Source organism: Pseudophryne corroboree, chromosome 3 (genome assembly GCF_028390025.1).
Source record: "Pseudophryne corroboree isolate aPseCor3 chromosome 3, aPseCor3.hap2, whole genome shotgun sequence".
NCBI lineage: Eukaryota > Metazoa > Chordata > Amphibia > Anura > Myobatrachidae > Pseudophryne > Pseudophryne corroboree.
This window is the reverse complement of record NC_086446.1, coordinates 94,759,405-94,775,929: the sequence shown is the minus strand read 5'-3', so window position 1 is coordinate 94,775,929 and position 16,525 is coordinate 94,759,405. Positions and strand designations below refer to the sequence as shown.

Below are 16,525 nucleotides of genomic sequence, written 5' to 3'. Positions count from 1 at the left end.
CTCTCCAGATGCGATCTTTTGAAGCCGCCCCCATGTTTTTTGGCCCTCTATGGATTTTGGACATGGCCTGCGTGACCAAGACACGCAACTCCCTCTTAGTGAATGCAGGCTGTCTTTTCTTCCGTCTGGAGGTAGCCTGTGAGGTTTCTTCTTGTTGGTCATCACCATCTTCCTCCTCACTAGCAGCTTCTGTCTGTTGTGTTTGTGTGGCTAAAGCCAATTCTCCCTCAGTTTGGTCACTATGTGTGTGTGGCAGGGTATCCCCAGTCAATTGTTGTGGTTCAGAAGCAGACATTTGCAGAGTACTAGGTCCTGCCTCTTCAACATCCGCAGAGGCGTATTCCAACATGCGCCTTTGGCAATCTAGGCGTCTTTTCCGCAATGCCATCTCCTGCTCTGCAATGCGGTCCATCTCTGCTGCGATTTGCTCACGAGAAGCCATGTTTGTGATGACGTGTGTACGCCGAGGTGTGTGCTTATATACCTACGTGCGTAGCGTTAATTCACACAGGTGTACACTGTTAATCTGGTTAATGATTGCACTGCTTATTTAAGGGCCTACTTTGCACGCTGTGAGTGTAGGTAGGTTGGAGTTTCTTTCACTTGAGTTTGTTGGCTTGTGCGTGAAGGTGCTATAGGAATTTTCAGAGTGAGTAATTGTCAAGCATACATTTGTCCTTTCGTTTGCGTTTAGAATATAGTCAGTGTAGCATTTTGTCTGCGAATTTTCGTTTGCGAGTATTCTGGAATTCGTCTTGTTGTTCATTTTTTGATTTAAAAGTGTTTATTTTATGTTGATTGTTATTCTTTTTTACACATATATATTTTGCTAGTCCATTTTTGCAAATAAACCTGTGCTTCATTGCTTTTACTGACATTTTTGTTCTCTTGTAGGAGAATTGTTTTGGGTGACGTAACCCTAGTCTATTTTGTTTATTTTGTGTGCTATATAACACAAATAGTTCCTTGCTTTATTTTGGATCAGGTAAGTTCCCTGGGCCTGTGTTGGTGCCTGTTTGGTTTATTGGTCTGTATGTTGTTTTTGACTGTCATATTTGCTCTCTTGTAGGAGAATTGTTTTGGGTGACGTAACCCTAGTCTATTTTGTTTATTTTGTGTGCTATATAACACAAATAGTTCCTTTATTTAATTTGGATCAGGTAAGTTCCCTGGGCCTGTGTTGGTGCCTGTTTGGTTTATTGGTCTGTATGTTGTTTTTGACTGTCATATTTGCTCTCTTGTAGGAGAATTGTTTTGGGTGACGTAACCCTAGTCTATTTTGTTTATTTTGTGTGCTATATAACACAAATAGTTCCTTTCTTTATTTTGGATCAGGTAAGTTCCCTGGGCCTGTGTTGGTGCCTGTTTGTGTTTGTTCAAAGTGTTTTGATTATGTTTGTTTTCCATCTTGATAATAAATGTTATGTTTTTTACCGGGATTGATCAGCAAAGTAGTGTTGTTCTTGGCTGGACTAGCTACTAAAGGGCTAACTTTTTGTATGTTTTATTTAAATGTTTTTAACCAATTATTCATAATTTTGTAGTAGGTGTTTGTGATGTGTTTGATGTTCTGTTTTTTTAAATAATAGTATTTTTAACAATTACAATTTAACATATGTAGCTTTCATTATAAAAATAATGTTGTTTTTCTTTTTTGTGATAATATTCTTTTTGGTCCTGAATTGAACCCAGAAAAAATGTCTTACGCTCCTGCAGTAAGTTGACACCCCCTTTTTTTACAAATTTTTTGTTTGCATATTTTTTGGACTTTGTTTTTGTCTTAATCAACATTTTTTTTTTTTTATAAAAGTGTGTGATGTCTATATTTATCGCAGCAGAAGCCCTACCTCCCCAACCCACGCCAGCACTCCCACCCCAACCGCCAGCCCCACAACCGGCTCCTCATCAACCAAGGCAACGGAGGCGTGCTAGGCCACCAATTTTCCGACCCCGTGTCCTACTTTTTGGGATGCCAGATGATGTGGTTGTACGTAGATACAGGCTGCCACCACATCTAATCCTAGACACTCTCTCCATAATAGAGAGTGATCTGGAGTCTGAAATTCGGTATCCTACAGCAATACCACCATTGACACAATTCCTTGCTGTGTTACATTTTTTGGCAACAGGGTCTTACCAGCATGTGGTTGGAGACCTGGTTGGCATGTCGCAGGGCCAGTTCAGTAAGGTCCTGCGGCGTGTCTGCCAGGCTTTCCTCAAGCGTGTGAAGCAATTTATTGCTATGCCTTTGGATGTTGGTGCCCTAGATGTGGTGAAGCGGCAATTTGCGGAAGGTGGTAGTCGCTTCCCACATGTTATTGGGGTTGTGGATGGCACACATGTAGCTATTCAGCCACCAAAACATAATGAAGAAATTTATAGAAACAGGAAACTGTTTCATTCTCTGAATGTAATGGTTGTTTGTGGGCCATCCCTCCAGATCCTTTCCCTGAACGCAAAGTTTACTGGAAGTTCCCATGATGCATATGTCATTCGACAATCAGGGATATGGCACAGATTAAGATCAAGTCAACGAGCAGACATGTGGTTATTGGGTGAGTTGTTGCACATATTTCTTTCAAATTTTTTATTTTTTTTCAAAATTTACTATTTCTAATTTTGGTTTTTCCTCAAACAGGAGACCGTGGATATCCTTGCACCCCCTGGCTCATGACTCCTTACCGTAATCCCAGGCCAGGACCACAGACGGCATTTAACTCCGCGCTTACTGCCACTAGGCAGCTGGTGGAGCGCACAATTGGGGTCCTTAAAGGGCGGTTTCGTGTGCTCCACCGCACTGGTGGCGACATCATGTATTCGCCGGAGATGGCAAGTAAACTAGTGGTTCTGTGCGCAATACTACACAATATCGCGGTAAGGAGTAGCGTAGAGCTTCCTCAGACAGAGGAATTGCCTGATGAGGAGCCAGGGGTTGTTCGACACTTCGGTGGGGGGAGTGTTACACGGAGGGGGAGCCAAGTCAGGGCAAGCATTGTTGCTGAATATTTCAGGTATAGTGTTTTTATATTATCTTTTTTATCCAAATTAAAATCACAGTATGCTTATGTATTATTTGTAATGTTGACATTTTGTTTGATATTGTAAGGTCATTGTGTAATGCTTTTGGTGTGTTGGAATGTGTAATTTTTTTGATACTAAAAATCCGTTAACACGTTAAGCTTTCAATTTTAGATTTGAAATGTAAAAAATGTGATGATGCTAAATAGTGTCCTTATTTCTTTTATATCCTAAAATCCTGATTATTTAAACAAACACACAAACAAATGAAATTGAATGTTGCCCACTTTGTGACTGTCCAGCTGAATGATCACACAAACTGTGGTGAGTACACAGATATTTGTAGGAATTTTTTCAAAACTGTGTGTCTCTGTGTCTGTGTTTTTTTTTTTTTGCTAAAAATTTTGCTAATGCGAATGCGTATTTCCGCTCGTGCGAAATAACACTCTGCTCTTCACAGCATTGCAAAGATCAATAAAGTTATTAGAAATGACAACATAGATTTTTGACCAATCACATGCTAACAGACACTATAAATATATGCCCAAATAAGGAAAACGCCATTGCCATGATGCGTGCTGCACCTTTCACCAGGCGGGAGCTCCGCGTCCTGGTTGCGGTGATGGACCGCCACGTAGGCCGCGTTGGGTGCTTCATCCCAAATCGGGTTAAGCGCGAGGCCTACGCGGAGGTCCGCCGCCTGCTGCGGACTCGCGTCCGCAGCAGGCGGACAATCATCCAACTAGCGCGGAGATGGAGTGATCTCCGCAGGAGGACGCCAGAGCTGTTGGCGGAGATCCGCCAGCAAATACGGGCTATGCATGCACGCAGTAAGTTACATTACATAAGATTCTTAGCAAAAATTTAAGAAATTTACACTAAGTGGTAGGCTAATTGCAACGCTGATTGTCCATTTTTATAACATAGGACAGTGTGTGTGGTTAGGGCAAACAGTACTGACTGTAGCAAAGTGTCACCAAACAAGTGCATGTTTTCCAGAATTAATAACCAGGCAGGAAACTGTACCCAAATACTTGATCAGTGTTGTCTATATAATATGGTGCCTTGAATAGTTATCTGGTGATGTTGCCTAGACCAATCAATATGACTCAATGGAATAGATTAAGGAATGAGCTTCAAAGTAAAAGTTTTGACTCATTTTGTTTGCTGTGGGCAACATGATGATGTTTTTAAAATGTGTATTTTTAAGAAAAACAAACCACAGTCTTTTACATGGAACAGAACAGTGATTTTTCAAATTGTTTAGTATGTAATTTAACATGCAAAATAAATTTTTACAAAAATATCATTATAGGACGAGAACAACGGCAGACCTCTCAGCCCCCTTCCCCTTCCCAGTCCCCCTCCCCTTCTCACTCCCCCTCCCCTTCTCACTCCCCCTCCCCTTCGCAGTCCTCCTCAGCTTCCCAGTCCCCCTCAGCTTCCCAGTCCCCCTCAGCTTCCCAGGCCCCCTCAGCTTCCCAGGCCCCCTCAGCTTCCCAGGCCCACTCCACTTTCCACTCCCCTTCTCACACCACCTCTCTATCTCTTTCTGTGACCCCTTCTCCTCCTTCCCATACCCCTTCTCCTTCAACTTCAAACTCACCTTCTCAGCCCCCCTCACCCTCTATTGGCTTAACTTTCTCTCCGCCCCCCTCGCCCTCTCAATCAGACCCACCCTCTGAAATTACATCCCCAATCCAGCCTCCTTCCCCCATCCAGCCTCCTTCCCCCATCCCTCCTCCTTCCCCAATCCCTCCTCCTTCCCCAATCCCTCCTCCTTCCCCCATCCAGCCACCTTCCCCCATCCAGCCGCATTCCCCACCCAGTGAGTGGGCAGAAGAAGCCCCTGCTGAATTAACTGTCAACCATCATGTTGCAGAGGAAAGTAAGTGTTTTAACATGTTCTCCAAAAATGATTACCTACTTACACTTACAATGCCAAAACATGCAGTGTTGTACTGTTGGAATTCTTGTACCAAGGACAAATATTTGTGTTATTCTTCATGGTCTACATGTTGTATTTACATTTTTGTGAGTGTCATTATATGTACAGTGTTTATGTGTGCAATGTTTTGTGTGTCCACTCTAGGTCGACACTCATTAGGTCGACAGGGTTGCCAGGACAACAGGGTTTATATGTGTTAGGTTTTCAGGGAAACAGTTAGACCTGAGTGGAGTTTAGTATGTTGTTGGTCTTTTACACTTGTGCCTGTGTAGTCTTAATATTTGCACTTACAAATCACATGCTTCACTTTGTTATGCAGCCTAATGACACACTGATTTGTGGTGTGAAAGTTACACTCACAAAATGATTATTGGCTAAAGTCAAACCTGTTTGACCTTATTTAGTAAGGTCAGCTTTCAGGGAGTGTGGGCATGCTAGGATCTGTTGTCCTTCTGAAGATGTTGATATGCAGTGTGATGATGCAGGACCAAACCCATAAAAAAAATCATAAATACACTCCAGATGTAAATGAATGCCAACATGGTGTAACATTGACGAAGATGGTAGTTATCTTTAACATGGGATGTCGCCCATAGCAACCAATAAGATTATACTTTACAATTGGGGAACCACTTCTACAAGATAATATTCTTATTTTTCCTTGTTTGCTATGGGCAACGCTCCATCTTAAATATAACTCACATAGTAGTAAATGTACCCCATGGTCTCGTAAACGGTAAAAATTTATTAAAAAAACCCAGAGCAGGCTTGTGTGTTTTTCTGCTAATGATTGTACCATAAAACAGCCATGATGTAGTAACTTTGCCATTAAGCAGGCCTGTCCAAACTGCGGACCTCCAACTGTTGAGAAACTACACATCCCAGCATGCCCTGACACAGCTTTGGCTTTCCCTGGCCCCAAAACTGAGTCAAGGCATGCTGGTATATGTAGTTTCACACCAGCTTGAGGGATGCAGTTTGGACATGCCTGCATTAAAGTGTGCTTTGTGCCTTGCTTGTATAATAAGTAATGTGAGTAAGTTATTAATGTTTATGTTATCTCTTAATTTCAGATGTTGCCGTTGGAGATCCCACATCTTTTGCGGCCATTATTGGCAACATGAGGATACATCTCCAGGCCTTGCTGGGTCTTGTTGACCAAATGCAAACGTTGTTTTAATTTTTGTTTAAAAAAAAAAAAAAATATATGAATATATGTTTATATTATAAAAAAAACAAAAAAAAAACAAAAAATAAAATTTGTTTTCAAGTTAAGCGGGTGTTTATTATTTATTAATGCAATGAAGGAACTGCAGAATGACGAACAGACATTTATTACCTTAAACATTTCATATATCTAACGTAAGTTTGTTTAAAATGTAAAAAAGACATATGTTGTTATGGTCTAAATAAACATGCAAACACCTTCATTCACATACTAAAACTCTACTTAAAAAATAAAAATAAAAACATTAGACCAAGCACATTGCAAACATCTATATTTATATTAAAATTCTAAAATAATTTAGGTACAATTATGGCTACAAAGTGTTCTTCAGGTATTTTAAAAAGACTTAATTGATCATGAACATTACAATTCATTTCACTAATTGGATTTGTAATTGAGGAGGGCTTGTGGACTTTTAATTGGAAGGTGTTATTCCACTTAATAGTAAAAAAAAAACCATTGTGGTGCGTTTGCCCGCAAAAGTGAGCACTTTTAATGATAAATGTGTAAATATACTACAACTTAGTATTTTTACGATGAAGTATGTGTTAATGCGATGGTTTCGCATTGCTGCGATGTTTTCGCATTGCTGCGATGTCATTTGGCGTACGCCCACTTTGTGTAATACTGCGTACGAAAGAGCAAAAATACGTTGGGGGCGGATGTTCGCAAATTTACTACACTAACGCAACTTTGCAAATATGTTGTGCGAACGAAAAACTGAGCGATCAACTCGGAATGAGGGCCTATGCTCACAATGCTGCTGTTATGGAGTCAGGAACAGGGGAACTAGTGCCATTTAAATGACCACCTAAAGTAGCACAGGGAAATGACTACATGCATTGTGCATACTGTCAAGGACTTTTTACAAGAAAAGTCCTTTGGCGACACATCCGTAGTTGTAAACTTAAACCTGGATCAGTCGCCCCCAAACCTGGAAAGAACCGTGTTCAATCCATGTGTACATACACAGGGCCTGTGCCTTCACACATAACTAAACTGTGGGAAGTAATCAGTGTCATGAATCCTGACCAAATCACAAATATAGTTAAAAATGAGCAAGTCATTATTCATGTCGGGCAACACTTGTTAAACAAAGGGGGAAAACAGCCAAGAATCAGCAGAGGTGAGAGGGAACATGCAAGAAATGTGAAGGCTGATTCGCAATGCAAGAAGATTCACCAGCATAACAAAAATGGAAGATATGATAAATCCAAAAAAGAATATGGAGACTGTCAAAGCTGTCAAGTTTACATGTGAGTATGACAGTGAAACAAGCACGTTCTTGATTCCATCACTAGCAAACAAACTTGGAAATTCCCTGGTCAAAGTAAGCAGACTCTTAAAAGCTCAGGGTTTAATGACAAACAATAAAGAGCTTGTGAAGAATGCAAGTGATTTCCAAAATGTTCATAAAGAAAAGTGGAATGAGATGATCTCGGCTACAGCATTGAGGAACATCAGGGAAGCAAAGTGTAATGCTCCCTATCGCATACCCTACACTGAAGATGTCCAAAAATTGCACACATATCTCCGTAAAAGACAAGATGAGTGGTACAATTTGCTATCTGAAAACCCCTCTACAAAAGCTTGGATGGAGCTGGCAAAGGTGTCTCACACCCAGAGCATTCTCTTTAACCGGCGCAGGGAGGGAGAGGTGGCGAGCATGCTCTTATCTGCATTTTTATCAAGAGACACTTCTGATCCACATGAGGTTGTTTACTGGGCACTCTCTGAAATTGAAAAAAACTCTGCAGACACTTCTCAAGGATTGTGACCAGGGGAAAATGTGGTCACCCGGTTCCAATTCTTCTGACTCCAAAAATGCTTTGTGCATTAGAACTCCTTGTTAAGCAAAGAAAGAATTGTGGTGTTCTAAAAACAATCATTATTTGTTTGCAAGACCAGAAGCTAGGACACATTTCTGAGGTTCAGACTGCATTCGTGACTTTGCAAAGCTGTGTGGTGCAAAGTGTCCTGAAATTATGACATCTACCAGACTGCGAAAGCATGCTGCAACCTTTCAACAGTGCTGAACATGACAGACACTGAGATGGACCAACTGGCCAACTTTCTTGGACATGACATAAGAATCCATCGTGAGTACTATCGGCTCTCTGAGGAGACCCTGCAACTCGCCAAGATCAGCAAAGTTCTAATGGCACTTGAGCAAGGAGGATTAGCTGAGTTTCATGGCAAGTACTTGAATGAAATTGTGATAGATCCAGATGTTATTTTGTTTGACTTTTTTTCTATTTACCCTCTATTCCTTTTTGTTTAATCACATTGGTACACTGTACATTGTATGGCATCCACAGAAAAACTTTTGGAAAGTGATGAGGAAGATGAGAGCATGCATCAGGGACACTGTTCATCCACTATTGATGGTATATATTGTCAACGAGTGACTTTGTAAATATTACGTGTCCCTATTATATCAACTTACTGGCTTTTGTTGAAGTCCCAAAGTAAAAAAGGGTTTCAGCACGCTTTTGTTAATTAGCTAATTAATGCAGATGTTTTTTCACTGACTGTAATGGGCAGTTGGGGGGGATGAATTGTCATTAGGGTGTGTTTATAGAATGTGCATGTCAGCATAACATTAGGGGTGCATATGGACTTACTGATTGGGACTTGAAAGCTACAATAATGTATAAAATCACATTATCCATGATGTACAGTACTTCATGGCAGTCTTACTTTCAAAGTGGGTCTGTTTCTTGACAAGTTAGCCTCATGAGTTGGCTGGCACTTGGTTTTTGCGATGGCACTGATCATCATTATTAATATCAATAGCAAATTAAAAGAACATAAAAACATTTTTATGTACAAATTCTAATTAACAACCATCTTATCAGAATTATTTTGATATATGTAATGATGTATCTTTCTCAAAATGTTGAATTATGATTATTTTTATATAGTACCATCAGCTCAGGAGTCGCTTCCTACCACTGAGTGGAAAGAAATTACACCACCACCACCACCCAAGAGACGCAAACCACCATTATCAGATAATGAGATAGCTTCAGGAGTAAGTACTATTGGACCTTCATCCAAAGGTGAACGCTGCACATTTCTCTTATGTGTGCACATGAATATCAAGCTCACAATGCTCAGAAACCCATCCACAGTACTTGATAGGGTTGCTGGGTTGTTGCTAGAGTCTACAAGGTATTTGAAGTGGGACTAGTAATAGGGACTTTTCTAATAATTGAAACATTAATAATAACTAGCTCCTATATCTACCACCTGTCCTGGGCATTCATAGAGACTGTGGCAGTTTAATTAGTAGATAGATGCATAGTAATAACTTGGAGTGTTACTCATACTATAGAAGCAACTCAACTTCAAATAGCTAGAATATCAATAGAAATAATTAAAGCTAAAGTTGCTAAAGCCATAATCATCATAGTAGCACTTGTGTAATGGTTGTTATGTCTGATATAATTCTTGGGACATACTACATAGTAGTATAGCTAGATGAGTTTATCCAATGGATCCAAAATGTTGATAAGAACACTGTTGTTTCTTCCTAAAAGTTATGTTTGAAACATTCTTAATTATTATTAAGACAACACAATATGAATGGCTTATAGAAAAAATGTGCAAATAATTTTACTTGCTGGCATATATATTAATATATTGTAGGATTTAGAACTATGGATCAGATTTCCAGCACACACTCGTTCTTATCTTCTCAATTAAAAATGTGTTTTTCTGGCCACTTTTAGGTAAAACTTCCCAGAAGAAGAAAACACCCTGGCAGCAGACAGAGGTGGAAGCAGTGGAAGGCACATGAATCGTTTCATCATATCTTGTATTGTACCAGCAAAGAGAGACTGCGATAAGTGTTTAAAGGCTGAAACAGAAGCTCTTAAGAACTGGGACTGGCAGAACCTGAAATTATATGTTTATAATCGCATTACAGCCTTTAAAAGAAAATGTCAATGTAAATAGTGTAGCAATGGCCAGGGTTCTTGTAAGGTCCCTGGCCTTGCTACTAGGTGCCCTGTGGATCCTTGCCTGGGATGGGCTGGGATCCGGGGGGACTCTCTGGATCCGGTGCTAGGCCGCAGGTTGTGCACAGTCAGGCTCCCATCAAAGGTAGGCTGTCGGAAGTTATGTGCTGGTATCACAAGGTAAGAGCAAGCAACTGCAATTGTGCCTTAACCGCTGCATAAGTGTCTCTGCACTGTGTTTTATTCCAGGATATAAGAGGAAGGGTCAGTTGTATGGCAGGGACCTGTGGGTATGGCTGGTGAGCATTATTGTGTTTCATGTGTTTTCGTGTGTATGTTGCCCCCTTCCCCCACCTCCCCTTGGGCATTTTTGTTCAGGGTCACGTCTGGTGCTTTGCTCCATTACAGGCGCACCCAGTCTGAGGCCACAAGTGCCAATGATGACCCTTCACTGAGCCCAACGGAGGCCACCCCTGCATAGTGTCCCCCATTCTATTCAGGTCACCCCAGGAAGTCCGTTCCCGTGTCTGGGCATGTTCGAGTACTGTCAGAGTTAACTCCACGGACTGTAGGTGGAGGACAGAAGGCGTGAGATGTGTAGCTGTTATGGCAGTTTTTGTTTAAATTCACATGTCTCATAAAAAAGCACACTGCACATGTTTTAAAGGCCTACTGAACATGTTGAACTTATTTCTATCAATAATAACCAACAAACTGCAGTTATTGGAAAGGAGGCATGTGTGTGAAAGTTCTATTTTTTTAATGAAGAATTATTTTGTCAAAACTCAGGCAATAGGAGCTTGATTATTTTGAGGTTATCGGACTTCATTTGATGAGATTGTTGATGAAGCTGAACTCATTAAAAGTTGAATTATGCAGTTTAAATGATTCGAGTTTACGTTTAATATATTGAAGTTCAATCAGTGGTTAGTACCACTCTATGACACAGTTAAAAAAAAAATTATCTCTATTTTCTCTGTGGCCGGGTGCAGGGTTGTTGGGGGGGAAGGGGGTACAAGTATCACTGGCCTGTGTAGAGCAGTATGCCATGCAGACAGTACTTTGTTCTGCCAGCTGCCGCTGTAGAGCTACATCTCGCAATATGATTATGTCATCATCTCGGAAGGCAGGCTGAGTAGCGCATGAGGTATGCTGGGCATGCCTATAAGTCTTGTGGCGAAGCACAGTGGGAACAATCAGGGGCAGGGCTGCTGGTGCTTCGTTGATTCAGATGGGAGCTGAAAGTTGAGAAGACCCACACCACTAAGGTCTGTGACACATTGACTGTGGTGCTGCTTCCAGCTTGTTGCTGAAAATGTATTTAAAAATGATATATAAATATATATAGTACATTACATGCATCTAAATAAATCCATTACCTTTAGTGTTTGTAATAGATTATATATATCTATATAGTTGATATAGCTACATATATTGTGACTGATTCACTAAAACAAGATGCGGTGAGTCACTTTACTACTTAAATTATATATATATATATATATATATATATATATGTATGTATGCATGCATGTATGTATATATATATATATATATATATATATATGTAAATATATACAGTATGTAGTAGTGATGAGCGGGTTCGGTTCCTCGGAATCCGAACCCCCCCGAACTTCAGCCTTTTTACACGGATCCGAGGCAGACTCGGATCTTCCCGCCTTGCTCGGCTAACCCGAACGTCATCATCCCGCTGTCGGATTCTCGCGAGGCTTGGATTCTATCGCGAGACTCGGATTCTATATAAGGAGCCGCGCGTCGCCGCCATTTTCACACGTGCATTGAGATTCATAGGGAGAGGACGTGGCTGGCGTCCTCTCCATTTAGATTAGAAGAGAGAGAGTGAGAGTGAGACACTTGATTTACTGGAGCTTAGGAGTACTCAGAGAGTGCAGAGTTTACTAGTGACTGACCAGTGACCACCAGTGCAGTTTTATTATATTATTATTTATATAATCCGTTCTCTGCCTGAAAAAGAACGATACACAGTGACACAGTAACAGTATACCATATCTGTGCTCAGCCTCAGTGTGCTGCATCATCTATGTATATCTGACTGTGCTGAGTGCTCAGTGCTCACACAGCTTAATTGTGGGGGAGACTGGGGAGCAGTAGCAGGAGTACATATTATTTAACAGTGCACACTTTTGCTGCCAGAGTGCCACTGCCAGTGTGACTGACCAGTGACCACTGTCTGACCACCAGTATATTGTGATTGTCTGCCTGAAAAAGTTTAACACTCGTCGTGTGGTGTTTTTATTCTATAAACGCATTCTGCTGACAGTGTCCAGCAGGTCCGTCATTAATTATATAATATATACCTGTCCGGCTGCAGTAGTGATATATATATATTTTTTTTTATATCATTATCATCCAGTCTATATTAGCAGCAGACGCAGTACGGTAGTCCACGGCTGTAGCTACCTCTGTGTCGGCAGTCGCTCGTCCATCCATAATTGTATACCACCTACCTGTGGTGTTTTGTTTTTTTTCTATCTTCTTGATACTAGTAGCTTACTTTAGGAGTCTGCAGTGCTGACAGTGTCCAGCAGGTCCGTCATTATAATATATACCTGTCCGGCTGCAGTAGTGATATATATATATTTTTTACATCATTATCATCCAGTCTATATTAGCAGCAGACGCAGTACGGTAGTCCACGGCTGTAGCTACCTCTGTGTCGGCAGTCGCTCATCCATCCATAATTGTATACCACCTACCTGTTGTGTTTTTTTTTTCTATCTTCTTGATACTAGTAGCTTACTTTAGGAGTCTGCAGTGCTGACAGTGTCCAGCAGGTCCGTCATTATATAATATATACCTGTCCGGCTGCAGTAGTGATATATATATATTTTTTATATCATTATCATCCAGTCTATATTAGCAGCAGACGCAGTACGGTAGTCCACGGCTGTAGCTACCTCTGTGTCGGCAGTCGCTCGTCCATCCATAATTGTATACCACCTACCTGTGGTGTTTTTTTTTTCTATCTTCTTGATACTAGTAGCTTACTTTAGGAGTCTGCAGTGCTGCTGACAGTGTCCAGCAGGTCCGTCATTATATAATATATACCTGTCCGGCTGCAGTAGTGATATATATATATTTTTTATATCATTATCATCCAGTCTATATTAGCAGCAGACGCAGTACGGTAGTCCACGGCTGTAGCTACCTCTGTGTCGGCAGTCGCTCGTCCATCCATAATTGTATACCACCTACCTGTGGTGTTTTTTTTTTTTTTTCTATCTTCTTGATACTAGTAGCTTACTTTAGGAGTCTGCAGTGCTGACAGTGTCCAGCAGGTCCGTCATTATATAATATATACCTGTCCGGCTGCAGTAGTGATATATATATATTTTTTATATCATTATCATCCAGTCTATATTAGCAGCAGACGCAGTACGGTAGTCCACGGCTGTAGCTACCTCTGTGTCGGCAGTCGCTCGTCCATCCATAATTGTATACCACCTACCTGTGGTGTTTTTTTTTTTTTTCTATCTTCTTGATACTAGTAGCTTACTTTAGGAGTCTGCAGTGCTGACAGTGTCCAGCAGGTCCGTCATTATATAATATATACCTGTCCGGCTGCAGTAGTGATATATATATATTTTTTATATCATTATCATCCAGTCTATATTAGCAGAAGACGCAGTACGGTAGTCCACGGCTGTAGCTACCTCTGTGTCGGCAGTCGCTCGTCCATCCATAAGTATACTAGTATCCATCCATCTCCATTGTTTACCTGAGGTGCCTTTTAGTTGTGCCTATTAAAATATGGAGAACAAAAATGTTGAGGTTCCAAAAATAGGGAAAGATCAAGATCGACTTCCACCTCGTGCTGAAGCTGCTGCCACTAGTCATGGCCGAGACGATGAAATGCCAGCAACGTCGTCTGCCAAGGCCGATGCCCAATGTCATAGTACAGAGCATGTAAAATCCAAAACACCAAATATCAGTAAAAAAAGGACTCAAAAATCTAAAATAAAATTGTCAGAGGAGAAGCGTAAACTTGCCAATATGCCATTTACCACACGGAGTGGCAAGGAACGGCTGAGGCCCTGGCCTATGTTCATGGCTAGTGGTTCAGCTTCACATGAGGATGGAAGCACTCAGCCTCTCGCTAGAAAAATGAAAAGACTCAAGCTGGCAAAAGCACAGCAAAGAACTGTGCGTTCTTCGAAATCACAAATCCACAAGGAGAGTCCAATTGTGTCATTTGTGATGCCTGACCTTCCCAACACTGGACGTGAAGAGCATGCGCCTTCCACCATTTGCACGCCCCCTGCAAGTGCTGGAAGGAGCACCCGCAGTCCAGTTCCGGATAGTCAGATTGAAGATGTCAGTGTTGAAGTACACCAGGATGAGGAGGATATGGGTGTTGCTGGTGCTGGGGAGGAAATTGACAAGGAGGATTCTGATGGTGAGGTGGTTTGTTTAAGTCAGGCACCCGGGGAGACACCTGTTGTCCGTGGGAGGAATAGGGCCATTGACATGCATGGTGAAAATACCAAAAAAATCAGCTCTTCGGTGTGGAAGTATTTCAACAGAAATGCGGACAACATTGTCAAGCCGTGTGTTGCCTTTGTCAAGCTGTAATAAGTAGGGGTAAGGACGTTAACCACCTCGGAACATCCTCCCTTATACGTCACCTGCAGCGCATTCATCATAAGTCAGTGACAAGTTCAAAAACTTTGGGCAACAGCGGAAGCAGTCCACTGACCAGTAAATCCCTTCCTCTTGTAACAAAGCTCACGCAAACCACCCCACCAACTCCCTCAGTGTCAATTTCCTCCTTCCCCAGGAATGCCAATAGTCCTGCAGGCCATGTCACTGGCAATTCTGACGAGTCCTCTCCTGCCTGGGATTCCTCCGATGCATCCTTGCGTGTAACGCCTACTGCTGCTGGCGCTGCTGTTGTTGCTGCTGGGAGTCGATGGTCATCCCAGAGGGGAAGTCGTACTCGTAAGACCACTTTTACTACTTCCACCAAGCAATTGACTGTCCAACAGTCCTTTGCGAGGAAAATGAAATATCACAGCAGTCATCCTGCTGCAAAGCGGATAACTGAGGCCTTGGCATCCTGGGCGGTGAGAAACGTGGTTCCGGTATCCATCATTACTGCAGAGCCAACTAGAGACTTGTTGGAGGTACTGTGTCCCCGGTACCAAATACCATCTAGGTTCCATTTCTCTAGGCAGGCGATACCGAAAATGTACACAGACCTCAGAAAAAGACTCACCAGTGTCCTAAAAAATGCAGTTGTACCCAATGTCCACTTAACCACGGACATGTGGACAAGTGGAGCAGGGCAGGCTCAGGACTATATGACTGTGACAGCCCACTGGGTAGATGTATGGACTCCCGCCGCAAGAACAGCAGCGGCGGCACCAGTAGCAGCATCTCGCAAACGCCAACTCTTTCCTAGGCAGGCTACGCTTTGTATCACTGCTTTCCAGAATACGCACACAGCTAAAAACCTCTTACGGCAACTGAGGAAGATCATCGCAGAATGGCTTACCCCAATTGGACTCTCCTGTGGATTTGTGGCATCGGACAACGCCAGCAATATTGTGTGTGCATTAAATCTGGGCAAATTCCAGCACGTCCCATGTTTTGCACATACCTTGAATTTGGTGGTGCAGAATTATTTAAAAAACGAGAGGGGCGTGCAAGAGATGCTGTCGGTGGCCAGAAGAATTGCGGGACACTTTCGGCGTACAGGCACCACGTACAGAAGACTGGAGCACCACCAAAAACGCCTGAACCTGCCCTGCCATCATCTGAAGCAAGAAGTGGTAACGAGGTGGAATTCAACCCTCTATATGCTTCAGAGGTTGGAGGAGCAGCAAAAGGCCATTCAAGCCTATACAACTGAGCACGATATAGGAGGTGGAATGCACCTGTCTCAAGCGCAGTGGAGAATGATTTCAACGTTGTGCAAGGTTCTGCAACCTTTTGAACTTGCCACACGTGAAGTCAGTTCAGACACTGCCAGCCTGAGTCAGGTCATTCCCCTCATCAGGCTTTTGCAGAAGAAGCTGGAGACATTGAAGGAGGAGCTAACACAGAGCGATTCCGCTAGGCATGTGGGACTTGTGGATGGAGCCCTTAATTCGCTTAACAAGGATTCACGGGTGGTCAATCTGTTGAAATCAGAGCACTACATTTTGGCCACCGTGCTCGATCCTAGATTTAAAACCTACCTTGGATCTCTCTTTCCGGCAGACACAAGTCTGCTGGGGTTCAAAGAACTGCTGGTGACAAAATTGTCAAGTCAAGCGGAACGCGACCTGTCAACATCTCCTCCTTCACATTCTCCTGCAACTGGGGGTGCGAGGAAAAGACTCAGAA

At 42.2% G+C, this 16,525-nt stretch overlaps 1 long non-coding RNA gene across 1 annotated transcript; it reads left to right on the top strand.

Annotated features, from left to right (window-relative positions):
* Positions 1 to 2,393: 2,393 nt before the first annotated feature.
* LOC135054858 (uncharacterized) lies at positions 2,394 to 4,428 on the top strand. Its single transcript, XR_010243581.1, has 4 exons — positions 2,394 to 2,555; positions 2,639 to 3,011; positions 3,321 to 3,342; positions 4,334 to 4,428. It is a non-coding gene; the product is annotated as an uncharacterized LOC135054858 (long non-coding RNA).
* Positions 4,429 to 16,525: the final 12,097 nt, after the last annotated feature.